The following is a 14216-nucleotide window of genomic DNA, read 5'->3' as shown; positions in this document are numbered from 1 at the left end:
CCTCTCCACCGTCCTTATCCTGGCTTGAGTAACAAGGTCCAGATGAACTGTAACGTGAGTTCATCTCTCTGGGCCCTGATTTCCTATGAGAAAGGAAGGTGAATGACATTTCAAAAGAGCTTTCTGAGATTTATGTTTTTGTATCCATGGAGGTCTTTCAAGAGCCCGGCATTTTCTCATAACCTGTGCAAGTTCCTTTTGTCTGCCTTTGAACCTATTTATTAGTGGGACAGTATTTTAGGTGAAGTGAAAAAAGAAATAGTCTTCAACTAGAAAGAGAGAGGAATTAGGGAACGGAATAAATCATTTATGTATTTTCCAGTGGTAATAAATGGTCTCATTTTTTTAAATTATATATTTGAATATACAAGACAGACATCCATAAATGTATGCATCCTTTCAGGACAATAACATAATCCTAGTTTTCCCATACTGTGTCACAGAGAATTAATTCTATCTTTACCTAATACAATCAAACCAGCTTCTGAATTGAAAGTTAGATGAAATCTGACATTAATCACTGTCACAACATACCCTGCTCAGTCCCTGAGACACACACAGCAGATGCGCAGTTCCGTGCACATGTAAAGAAACAGGCCTTGTCCCTACATCCAGGCGTTTACTACCCTTGGGGAAATTCACAAGATGTACAGGTAAAATCCAGCCCTATCATTCCCCTCCTAAAGCACTTAGAATGATTCCACATTGCCCTTGGGATAGATAGTCAAAGTAGTAGATTTGTCCCTGCTAAGCCTTCAGTCTCATCTTGTTGCTTTCTGCATGTCCACTGACTCCTTCATTTCCTCTTATGCACCAAGTTCATTCTGACTGCAGGCCCTTAGTACCTGTTATTTCTTTTTCCTAGAATCTTCCTGACTGCAGGCCCTTAGTACCTGTTATTTCTTTTTCCTAGAATCTTCCTCCTCCCACTATTCCCCCTTCAAGTCACAACATATTACCAGAGAGGCAGAAGCAATAGGATGCATGTAGGTGTATATAAGAGGCAAATAATTATAGGAATTGGCTCCCACAGTAATGGAGGCTATATGTCCCATGATCCGCCTTCTGCATGCTGGAGAAATGCTAAATCTGAAGACCTGAAATGGGCTGACAGGGTGAGTCCAAAGCCCAGGAACCAGGAAGGCCAAGTACTAAGGCAGAACTTGAGGGTCTCAATTCAAGCAGAGACAAAGCATCTCTTTTTGTTGTTGCTGGTTTTAAATTTTGGTCTTTAGTTGTTTATTTCAGGAATATTTGTAGACACTATATATTAATCACTGCTCTAGACATGCAGTAGATGCTAAATAAATGAATGTGCATTTATATTACATGTGTAGTATCTGTTAACAAAACTAGTAACATTTAAAATAAAATTTCGGGCCTCCCTGATGGCGCAGCGGATTAAAGCACAGCACTGGGAAGCTAAAGCCACTTCCGCATGAGTTGGATACCCGCCTGCCCCAGAGGTGACCACACGGCGTGGCAGACCTCTCCTGACCTGCCCACTGCTCCCCTTAGCAGTGTACTTCGTCGATCTGCCTGTTCTGCTCCCCACTCTGTCTCTGGTGAAGCCTCTCACCGCCCCTGAGCCTCTGGCCTGTACTCCAGTTCTGTATGCATAAATAAATAAACCTTAAAAACAAAAACAAAAAATAAATTTCTCTGTTGAATTCAGCCTCCTCTTGTTCCCCCATTATTGGGACTGGGGACTTGACAAACCATCCTTGCCTTTTTGTTCTATTCAGGCCCAGAAGAGTAGACCATGCACACCCCACATGGGAGATGGGGGGCAGGGGTAGGGCGTTACTAATTCAAATTCAATGCTATTCAAATACTAATTTTTTTTTCTGAAAACATCCTTACAGACTCACCCTATGATGTTTTACCAGCTACCTGGTCACCTCCCAGTTGACACATAAAATGAAGCACATAAAACCGCCTTCCCCTAATTCATCATGTTCATTGCCATATTTTATGGTATTCTTAAAGTTTTTCCTCAAAATAGTTATTTGTAGTGTATTTGAATTTATATTATTTCCAGATTCATCTCTAGTTCTGGATTTCAGAAATGGCAGCTGAACTCTTTAGCTCCTTGCTATCTCAAGTTCCTAACACCCATGTCTGGCATGTAGTAGGTTTACATGACTACTTCTTGATTGAATCTGAATAGGGAACTTCAGTGACTGTTCAAAAAAAGGTAAATTGTCAGATACAGAATCATTCAGGGAAATGTACCATTCAGTCACAACTTTGTTCAACTTGTTACACATATTCTTTCTCAATTTCTTATTTTTCCTCTGTACTCTTTGGAGACCTAACATTGGGGATACAGGACCGCTGCACAGCTCACATGTCTGCTGCAGCTCTGAGCCTTCAGCCCTGCAAAGCCCTGACTAGAAATTCTTCCCTCTGGTGGTTAAATACTCCCTCCCAGCTCTGGCTCTGCATTTTGTTTTTTTAACACTGGGAGGATTCAGGTGGAAGGTGGATGAAGTCCTTCTTAAAGGTCAAGAATTTTTGTGAATATTCCAGAGGCGATGTCGTTTACAATTGCAAGTGACGGTTGATCTGAGACAAAAGAAGTTGCAGGAACACAGTTCTTCCTACTCATCAGACTAACCTCCAGATATCTCTGTACACTTCACCGACAACATCCAGACTCAAGGAGTCTCTGGCAAGTTTCCAGAGGGTATCAATACTTTTTTCTCCACTCTTAAATGGAGAGATGACAAATCCCCACTTTCCAGAAAAAGACATTGAAGTAACCATCACAATGCTACATGGAAAGTTCTAAGGGTATTAACAGCAGGCCTCTTTGTGGCTGAGTAGACACTGACACCCCCAAAACCTGCAGGCCACTGGTTGCCTCCACAGTGCTTCCTTTGGGTAAAGAGAAAGAGAGCCACTTTGCCACATGCATCATGGCAAGAGTCGGCATCCTATTCAAACATGCAGAGAAAACAGACTTGAAGACAGAAAATAGCAGGGCTCTGAGAACAAGACGAGGATGCAGGTGCTGGGGTAGAGCAGCCTCTGGCTGCCAGGCCCTTGGTTTTCTTCTGCCATAGAAAATGGGGGGCCTGTGGGGGATGTAGCAACCTAATCATGACCCCCAAACACCCAGTCTTCCATCAAATTACACTATTCTACCCCCACGGTCCTTTACTAAACGGTAAAGATAGCAAGACCAAATTCTCAAGTAACAAAATCTCTAATCTACTCTGGATTCTGGAGAAGAAATAGTAAGAAACACTGGCACCCTGAGGGAAGTGTCCCAGCAATCAGTGGTCCATCCTCATGAGGCCATGTGGGTTTGAAGGTCCTGGAGTCATCGAGGAGAATATGAGAAAGGGGTTATTTTGAAGTAATATGGCTCACAGAGTAGGACAGCCAGACACCCACATGCACATCGAGGTGGGGGAGGGGGAGGGCCTTCCAGACACTAGACACAAAAATTAACTGGAAATAAGTCAGAGACCTAAATGTAGAGCTAACAGCTAAAACTATAAAACTCTTAGGAGAAAACAGGACTAAATCTTTGTGATCTTGCATAGGCGATAAAAATAAAATGAATAAAATGGGACTTGATCAAAATTTAAAGCTCCGCTGCAGAAGCTACCATAAGAAAGTGAAAAGACAACATATGAAAGGGGATATTTGCAAATTATCCCATAGAAAAAAAGCTGGTGTACAAACTATATAAAGAACACTTAAATTCAATAATCTAAAGAAAAAATTTTAAAGTAGGCAAAGGATGTGTAGAGACTGCTCTGAAGAAAACATACAAATGGCCAATAAGCACATGAAAAGACACTCAGTGTCTTTAAACATTAAATAAAAATGAAATTAAACGAGATGCCACTTATCACCTACTGAGATAACTTTCTATCAGAACTATGAGAATATGAAGATAATATCTAGTCACAACATATTTAAATATATAAGAAGAAGAAGAAGAATTAGGGAATTAATACAACAGGACCACTTTTAACACCCTGGTTGAATTTTCAACATTGATAAATGACAGCAGGTAAATGTCTCAAGAAACAAAACATCTTAAACTTCCATTCACTTCCCTCCCAGCAAAAACCTGTTTTTTCAGTTAGTTTTATTTTACTTTGTCATCTCCTAACATTTACATTGTAGTCAATAATCATAACCTCGTGTTTGCTTTATTCTTAGTTCTGGTTTGTATTATTCATTTCTCACCACCAATCTCTTAATTTACTTCAACTTCTTCATTTGTGAATTTGTCAAATAATGAGAAGAGCATCCGATACATGAAATAAAAAGACAAAGCTGGAGCTATATTATCAGAGTGTCTGTACATCTGCAGGTCTGGAGGGAGGTAGAGATTAGGGAGTAGGAGTCAGTGACATTATCGGATGAGTCTGTTCTTCATTTGGTGTGTTTATTGGAGGACTCCCCTGACTGGCTCACATTCAGAAAGAAGGAGCTGGTTCTCATTGGCTGACTTGTAACAGCAAGTTCAAAGTGCAGTGTTGAACCCTGAGTTGACAGGGTTTATTAAATCCAATGATAGGTCTTGAGTCTCTTTAACAGTGGTTCCATTTTCTTGCCATTTTATCATTTCATTTTTGAGTTTACCTTTCTTTTGTGTGTTTTCCTTCTAGACTGGGTCATTAATTTTTCATGCTCTGCCTCACCATTCCTTTTTTTTTTTTCTTGTGTATTTTATACATTTGCTATGTCATTTCTTTTCATCTTTTTCATGCTTAACATATGCAATTTCATCCAGACATTCTACATCAAACAAACTTGCACTCCATGAAACAAACACATGTTTTGTTGGGACATATGGTATTCTCTATAAAACACAATTTTTGTTATCAACCAACACTTAAAATTTGAGAGGTTCCACATAATAAAACTTCCAGAATTATTTTTTCTTGAACATAAAATCAGAAGACGTCAATACCGGGCCTTCTGAGATAACAGCAATCAGCTATACTTTTTCCATTGGCAGTTCTTAAACTTCAATGAGCACCAAGACCATTGAGAATGGCTTGTTGAAAGAGTTTTGCTAGGTTCCAACTACACCCCCAATTTCTAACAAGTTATCTGGTGATACTGAAGCTGCCCACCTGGGCGCTACACTTTAGAACCCCTGCTTGAAGGCAACTAAACATCAGAGACATTCTGCAAGGGAGAAGGAGCTAGAGGGATCAAAACAGAAGAGCACAAGGGATACTGCTATGGTGATGGTGCATTGGTGAATTGGTGGTGGGAATTCTATGGGGACTACACCTGAGAGGAGAAAACATGCAAGCATACACTGGACAAAAATGAACAATGGTGTAAATATAGAGAGAAAATTAAAAAAGAACCCCTGCTTGAGAGAAGGCATGTGCTTTCTAGCTCACCATGAACCTCACCACTTCCTACTGTCTCACATCCAGCCAACATCACTTACGTACAGCACCTACCTGGTTCCTGTAGGCAACTGTGTTCACAAACCCTGTGATCTCTTTGATGTGAACCTTCCTTGAGACTGGGGGACTCAGCCCCCACTGCTGTTGTAAGGCTGCATTGTGTGTATTACCCACTTTCCCAGCCCACGGGCACAGAGAGCACTGTTGGGGTTGCGCAGGTCCTTGCTAAAAGTTTTGGGTTCCTGTCGACATAAAGGCTTTATACCTAGTCGGGAGCCCCATTCCAATGAGAAGACACCCCCAGGGACATTCAGACTTTTCCAATGAACCTCTTAAAGGAGCCAGATCTGCTTTTTTTTTTTCTTGCTGTTGCTTGAAGGCTCAAAAACTCATCATACTACAGACTCTCCCTTTAAGCTGCCTATGTACTGTCTAGGTTTTGTTTGTTTGTTTTTTGCTTAATACTGGTGGATAATAAGAAAAATACTCAGAACTTTGCCTCCAGACTTCTTCAAAACTTCTAGTACACAGATTGGTGTAGGTAGGTATCTCTCTGCTCTACTCCAAAATCTTCTGTTTATTTTCTTGCTCACCACATTGTAATGTTTCTTGCTAGAAACCTTATTGTTAGTTTGTCTGCTACTGGGGCATTTTTTTGCAGGTTTTTAGTAGATTTTTGTTCCTTTTGTAAGAGTTTCAGGGAGGAAGCATCTTGGGTCCAGCTTTCCTGAGTCCTCATTATGGGGGAAGCCCTATCCCAGTGGTCAATCTCTTTATCAATGAACTCCCCACCCCCATAGACTCCAATGAAATCAGCCTGGGGTGATGCCTGGGTCTTTAAAAGCCCCCTGGGTTATTCTAATGGGTATTGCTATAACTCAGTGCTTTTTAAATCTCTTCTCACACTAATCACTGAAGGTTTGGCTAAAATCCAGATTCTGTATCAGAAGGATTAGAATCTGGCTCAGGTAGCTCCTTTTGCAATCAGCTACTAATGTTGCTGTTGTTACTGGTCCTTAGACCACACCTTGTAGCAAGATTCTGGAATGAATATAACCAATTTTCTTGCCTGGGTACTCTCACATCCCTTACATCCTCGGCCCCATACTGTGACCTCGTGACATCCACACAGTGCTGAAAATATGATCCAGTCCTGTATGTAGACCATGACTTTTAGAAGTGGCTCAGGACTTTAGGGACTTTGAGTTCTAATGACAGAGACTGGAAATTCTCAAATGCTTAGGGTTCAAGGATATATAAAAGATAGAAACATCCCCTTAAATCCTTCTTCAGAACAGACTTAAATTGTCTTCACCCAGTGTTTTTTCAAAAACAAATACTCAAATTTCCTTTACCTGGGATTTGTCATAGCATCTGGTAGGCATAACTAGGGCCACACAAATAGAAATAGCATTTTCTGTGTGACACCAGCACATCAGAGAGGCACAGCCTCAAGAAGGAACCAGAGTTGCCATCAAATGACACAGTGTTGCCATCATTTCCAGAACTGATGGATACCTTATTCTCCACTAAGTTTGTCAGACAAGATGTCATAAAAACAGATTTTTGGTAATTCTCAGGAAAAAGCTGAGAGAGGATGGGAAACCTAGGAGTAGTACAAACTGTGATAGTGTAAAATTACCACACGGTGGCACCATTGGCTCAAAGAACATAAAGGGACAGACTTGGCTGTTGATTCTGCCCTACATCAGGGAACAATCTTTAAACAGGAGGAATGAAAATGATAAGAGTGAATAATCAGGCTGCTGGAAGTTGCTTCTCAAACAGCCAGGAACCTAGGACATTTAGAGCAATCTAGCAAGATCTGAGAGGCTCTTGGCTGTTGGGAAGTGACTGATGTTTAAATAATGGTGGGAGGAGGGCAGCTATTGAGTGCTACTGGATCAGTAAAAATGGATTTTTTTCTACAAAATTAGTAAACTTTTGTGAAAGGATAAAACTCTTCCATTTTCCTGTCTTTAGACAGTTTTTTCAAAGTTACCATGTTTTCAGCGTTTATATGAATGAATATGATGTTTTAAGTGTAGTTTCACTTAATCCTCATAGCATTATTATCCCCATTTTACAGGAAACTGAAGGCTGAAGAGATTAAAGCAGCTGACCCAAATGCAAGTCAGAACTTGAACTGAGTGTGGTCCCCCGTACATTCCTGTGAGCTTAACCACTGTGCTGTCTTACCTCCCAATAAATATTTATTTACATATTTCTGTGTTCATACCGTGCGCTACCTGAATCCAGTATAGTGTGATTTGCAGTCAAACTCTCTTACATAACTCAGTGTGACGTGGGAATAGTTGGTGTCCAGGTGTCCCAACAAGGAAATCCAACCCATCTTTGAAAAGCAAAATTTCCCTACTCAGGACCAGTATTTCCTCAACTAGGCACAACCAAGTGAATTCATTTCTGGAAAAGGATTTTTACCTTCCATTTAACTCAATCTGCAATGTTCAATGAATATGAAGATATCTTTTAAGATACATTTTAAAATGAAGAGCACAGTATTGTATATATCATGGGAATAGACTTTTGTGAGCATGGTGGAAACCCAGTCTATTCACTAACATTATCTCAAGGGAGGCGGGAGGCCTCTGCATTTACATGGATGTTCTTTCACTGTGTACAAGAAAGACTTTAATTTTCAGAATATATGTGTACAGTACTAAAATGTGCATACTCCATGATTTCAGGTCTAAGATCTTATTCTGAGGTGGGGGCAGGGGGGAGAGGGTGATGTTGTAATCAAATAATGCTGGTTTTCTTTATATAAAAAAAAAAGTCCAGATAGTACATATGGAAGGAATGATCGAATTAGAAAATCTCCATTTCAGGTTTCTCAAACTGCTAAAAATGGAGCTTCTATATGACCCAGCAATCCCACTCCTAGGTATCTGCCCAAAAGACACAAAAACATTGATTTAAAGGGATACCTGTACCCCCATGTTTATTGCTGCTCTATTTACAATAGGGAAGACATGGAATCAACCCAAATGCCCAAAAGTAGATGACTAGATTAAAAAGACGTAGCACATATGCATGATGGAATGTTACTAAGCAGTGAAAAAGATAAACCACATGCCTTTTGCAGCAACATGATGGATCTGGAAGGGATCATGCCCAGTGAAATAAGCCAGAAAGAAAAGGAAAAATATTGGCTGGTTTCACTAATAGCAGGAGTATAAAGGACCGGGGTAGAGGGAGGGAAGCAATTATAATAAAGGGAAAAAAATGAAAAACAACAAACAACTATATACCAGAGGCATTTTATGGGTGGAGTGGGGAATGGGATCAAAAATGAGATGAGAACAGTGCACAGAACTATGGTGATAGCACACAGGTAAATTGGTAGTGGGAAGTCCAACAGAGATGGGAAAAGGCACAAAATGAAGAATGATGTAAAAATAAATTTAAAAAAGAAAAGAAAATCTCCATTTCTCAACTCTTAAGGAAACATGAATTCAGGCAATACAATCACTTGATGAAACTCTGGAGTAAGCGAAAAATAGAAAGTGAAGAGAGGGGTTGCAAAGGAGTCAGAGGGCCTGCTAGACATCACTGACCCCACTGATCTTGATTTTGGGACAAAAGAAGACCTACTATGTTCCTTGCAAAGTAACACAGTAGGAGGTACCCAAAATGTCTTACAAACTTTCACCCAAATACTTGAACTACACAAACTGAGAGGTAGCCTCTATTGCAGCACAGAAAACGGAGGTTTTAGGACAAAGTTAAGTGACTCCACAAGGAAGCAAGTATACACCAGTTTGTAATGGGTAACAGACACTGCTCAGTGGGTGGTGATGGACTTAGCTCTCTCACCAAGGGGAAGAAGGTCTGCTCTGAAACAGAAGAGACTTGAGAAGCATAAGAACCAAACACAGCACATGGCCCCTGAATAAAATAACCCAACAGGAAAAGGGAGATAGAGATAACTCAAAATTTTCTGAAGTCAAGAAACTTGATGATACCAAGGACTCACCACTTATTTTGTCTGCTGTGATAATGGTATATTATATCAGGTACAGGTAGCATTTTAAATTATTATGTAAGTATATAAGGGTGAAATGACATTATTTGCCTTAAAATCTGCAGCAAAAGAAAGAGGAAATGGGATAGATAAATCAAGTGTGCATGAGCATAATCATTGCTTAATCCTGGTGATTTTCATACTGGGATCAAATTTACCCTGTGTACTTTCATTATTTCTTGAAAAGAAAATCTTTTTAACAATCACAAAATAACCACGCATGCCCACTTCCACGATATTCTGTGGGACAAGAGAATATCCAGTAGGTCAAGACCATTTGCAGCTTTGCTGGAATTCATCCCCACTCAGAGCTGGAGTTCCACCACTGGAAAGCCGGCACCAAGTGTGCCCCTCAAGTTGCATGCCACTCTCTTCTCCATCTTAGAAGGACAGATGATGTCAGCAGGCTGGTTAGCCTGAATTCCATGCCACCCAACATCTCCAATTGCACTACAGACAAAGGTTTCTCCCAGTGTCACTCTGGGGTCAGAGGTCTGTTCAACAAATGTTCTTCTAAAACTCCAAGCAAGAAACACTCATAGATGCAGATGGCTCCAAAACATAGGAAACGAAGTTCACCCTCCATCACAAGAAAAGTATACAAATTGAAACATCCTGGGATTTTCAAGTTATGGAAAATCAGAACAATTGAAAACATACTCTCTGAGGATGTAAAGAAATGAAGGAATATTCTCACACTTTACTAGGAGGCTTATAAGTAGGAACAATACCTGGAGGGGGACAGTTTGGAGGCATTTAGCAAAATTAGAGTTGCCAGTGCCCTCTGGCCCAGGAATTGTTGGTGAATGCACGTATCCAGTTTTAGCAAGCTACTTCAAACCACATTTATCCGTAGCTGGTCGTTGTCACACTGACTGCAATAAAAGATGATATGAAAACTGAAATACCTATCAGAATAAGAATGCTAGTCCATTATAGAATATTATGTAACTTTCTTTAAATGAAGATATTATTTCTATAATTATATCAAAGTGTCTCCAAATCTACTCAGTGAGGGGGGGAAAAGAAAAGGTAAAACTGTAGTAGAAATCATTGGTGCAGAAAATGAAAAAGGATTACCTCTGCTTACATATGCAAAAATTATTTCTGAAAGAATGCCCTAGACATAACAGTGGTTGCCTTTAGGTAGTTAAGAGGAGGGAAAATTTTCACTGTAAGCCTTTATATCCTTTGACTTTCGAACTCTGTAAATGTATGACCTGTTCAAAATAGAAGGGTAAAAGTAATTTCCTAACAACAAAACCAAAAAGGAGTCCGGGGACTTTCAAACAGAATTGAGGGGAATTGGCAGTTGTTCAGATGTGGGGCTGGGAGAGGGCAGCTGGCCCGTGACCCTGCTGGAATGTGGCCCACCAAGCAGCAAAGGGAACAAAGCACAGTTCAAGCCTCCTGAAGGGGTAAAACATAATCCAGTTTAAATCACTTAAAGCCAAGTCACTGTAGCTGTTCAACTAATGTCAATTTCATTTTACACTCTGGCTGAAGTGTCTAGATAAAATGGTCCCAGAAATCAGAGGGGCTTAAGGGGGGATCCAGAAGGAGGCAGAACCTGTCAAAGCCCCAAAGCCAGGTGCAGCCTGAGTCAGCAGTTGCAAAGCTCCCAAGGGCCGGGCTCCATCCTGCAGACTCAGGCAGGGAAGTCCAGTCCCCACCACATGCTGTGGACACGGAGGCAGTGACTCTACCACTAGGCCTGTTGCAGGGTAATGCGAGAACAAAGAATGGACACTGAAATGGTGTGGGATCAAGCAATCTTGTGTTCAAATACAGGCAGTACTGTGTTGTTCTTTTTTTTTTTAATAATATAGTTTATTTTTACATCATTTTGTGACTTTTTCCATCTCAGTTATAATTCCCGTGGGCTTCCCATCACCAAATCATCTGTGTGCCATCACCATAGTTCAGGATGTTTTTTTTTTAATCTATAAAACATCCTGTAAAAATTAAATAGTAACCAGGAGAGAAAATAGTTATCTTATTTGATAAATGCACAGGTACACGCTTAGTTAGGGTTAAATTAAAAGATGGCTATCATTTGAAGAAATAGACATGACTTGGAAATACTTAGAGATCAGAATGTCTGTCTGGGGTGTCATGCTTGGTGGCAAATACAGACCAGGCCACGTGACCACTCTGAAGGACAGGCTGTAGGATCGAGGCAGTGGTGCCCATGGTCATCTCACGATCCTGCCAGGTGTTCACCACATGAATGTCTCTATTCCTTTCTGGACATACAGAAACCAGTAATTCCCAGCTGCTTGCCCTTCACTGAGGCCATGAGCTGGATCAGCTACACTGGAGCAGAGGTGGAGCCATGGAAAGCCATCCGCAAGCTTTTCCCTGAGTAAAAGCCATGCACTGAGATGACGGAGACACAAAGAATGGAATTTTCATGCATGCCAAACCCATGGCGTTTTGTATGAGCTTTTAATAGACTTTCACATGTTAAGTCACTGAAATATTGAAGTGTTGCCACAGCACAGCCCAGACTAACCTGACAAAATTGGCCCCAAGCCCCAGTGGTTCTAAAAGTAGCAGTGGGGGACTCAAGTGTATTTTTCATTAAGGCTACCTGTGCTTGCATAATGCTTTTGCTTTTAAGGGGATTCTGGTCAATGAGGTACTGTGACAACAAAGATGATTTTTCAGAATGCTCACAAGCCACTGACTGTTCTTACTACATCGTTTATGTGGGTTGACAGGGTCTTACCAAATGTTGGACATGAGGCTGATAAACTTTTAGTATCAAAGAAAGGTTTGAGAAGCTATGTACAGATTTATTGTAACTGCTATCAAAGTTTCAATGGTATTCTTTAAAGAAATAATGTAAAAAAAAAACATTCAAATTCATATGAAATCCTGAAAAGCCAAAGCACTCTGACAGAAGAAGTATCACACTCCCAAACTTTAAATTAAATCACAAAGCTAGTCATTGAAACAGTGTGGCATTGGAATAAAAACAGACATACGGACCAATGGGGTAGAATCAAAAGACCCATGAAAAACTCACACCTATATGGATAGTTAATTTATGACAAAGGAGCCAAGAGTATAAAATGGAGAAAGGAAAGTCATTTCGGCGAATGGTGTTGGAAAAAGTGAACATCTCATGTCAATAAATGAAGCTAATCCACATTAATAGTTCACACCATTAATACAAAGAACACTTGGATATAAGAGCAGAAACCATGGAAGAAAACATAGGCAGAACACTCCGTGACATTGGTTCAGTGATGTCTTTGGGGACTCAACTCCAACAGCAAGGGTAAAAAATGCAAAAATCAACAAATGGGACTACATTAAACTAAAAAGATTCTGCATAGCAAAAGGAGCTATTACAAAAAGAAGAGACTACTGAAAGGAGGAAATACCTGCAATTTATACATCTGATGAGAGGCTAATCTTCAAGGTCTACAGAGAACTCATACAACTCAACAAAAAGAAGACAAACAACCCAATTTAAATATGGGCATAAGCATTAAAGACATTTATCCAAAAAGACATACAGATGACCAATAGGCACATGAGTAAATGTTCATCACTTGTCATCAGAGAAATTCACATCAAAACCACACTGAGATATCATCTCATGCTTGTGAGACTGGCCCATGCCTAAAATACTAGTAACAAGTGGTAGAGAAAATGTGGAGAGAAAATAACCATTGGACACCACTACTGGGACTATAGACTGTTCCAGATCCTATGGAAAACAGTATGGAGGTTTCTCAAAATATGAAAATAAAACTACCATATGACCATATGTGCCAACAACTCTACTCCTTGATATTTACACAAAGGATGCAAAAATGTTAATTTGAAGGGATACACACACTCCTATTGTACATCATTGCAGTACAATTTCAATTGCCAAGTTACGAAAACAATCTAAGTGCCAACAACAGATGAGTATATTAAAATGTGGCACATGTGAAGGATGGAATACTACTCAGATATAAAAAAGATAAACTCTTGCCATTTGTGACAACATGGGTGGGAACAAAGGTTATTATGTGAAGTGAAATATGCCAGAAGGAAAAAGACAAATTACTGGATGATTTCACTCATTTGTAGAATATAGAAAACCAAAGGAAACATGAACAAAACTAAACTAAAACAAGTAAGTGTGCAGAAGTAAAACTGCAGAACTAAGGGTACTAGATGGGGAAGGAGATAAAGGGACTTAATGTTTATGTGGGTGGCAGGTGTGAAGTAACATAGATCATCATTACTCCAGTAAAAATACAACTTTTAAAAAATCATAGGCTTTAAAAAAAAACATGGATTAACTCCACCCTCTCCTTTTAGAGATGAAAATAAAGACTGAGACAGAGGGATCAGGAACTTGTCCCATGTCATCTCTAAGCTCTTTCAAGAAGCAGGTTTCCAGATTAGAAGCAGAATGAGCATGAAGGTTAAAGAGTCCTGCACCTTAGTTAGATCAACCCATCACCCAGGGCTTTCAAGGCCAAAAGGCATTTTTCCTGCTATAGGTGAAATTTAGAAAAATGGATGTTCTCAGTGACTTGGTCCCATTTAAAGCTACAGGAACCAGACACAAATGGGTGAGGCTAGAGCAGGTACTAACAAACATGTTTCAGTGCTGTATTGTCATATTTCCCATTTCTTCCCAAAAAGTCCAGAAACCTGATGCACATGTGAGATGTCCCAATTTGAGGCCTCAACCTCTTTGGTCACAAGAACCATCCTCCTGTTTCCTTGACTACAAGGATTTGACTACGGCCAGGGCCAGACCACAA

Source organism: Condylura cristata, unplaced genomic scaffold (assembly GCF_000260355.1).
Source record: "Condylura cristata isolate star-nosed mole 26May11 unplaced genomic scaffold, ConCri1.0 scaffold00006, whole genome shotgun sequence".
Classification (NCBI taxonomy): domain Eukaryota; kingdom Metazoa; phylum Chordata; class Mammalia; order Eulipotyphla; family Talpidae; genus Condylura; species Condylura cristata.
This window is presented reverse-complemented; position numbering follows the sequence as displayed.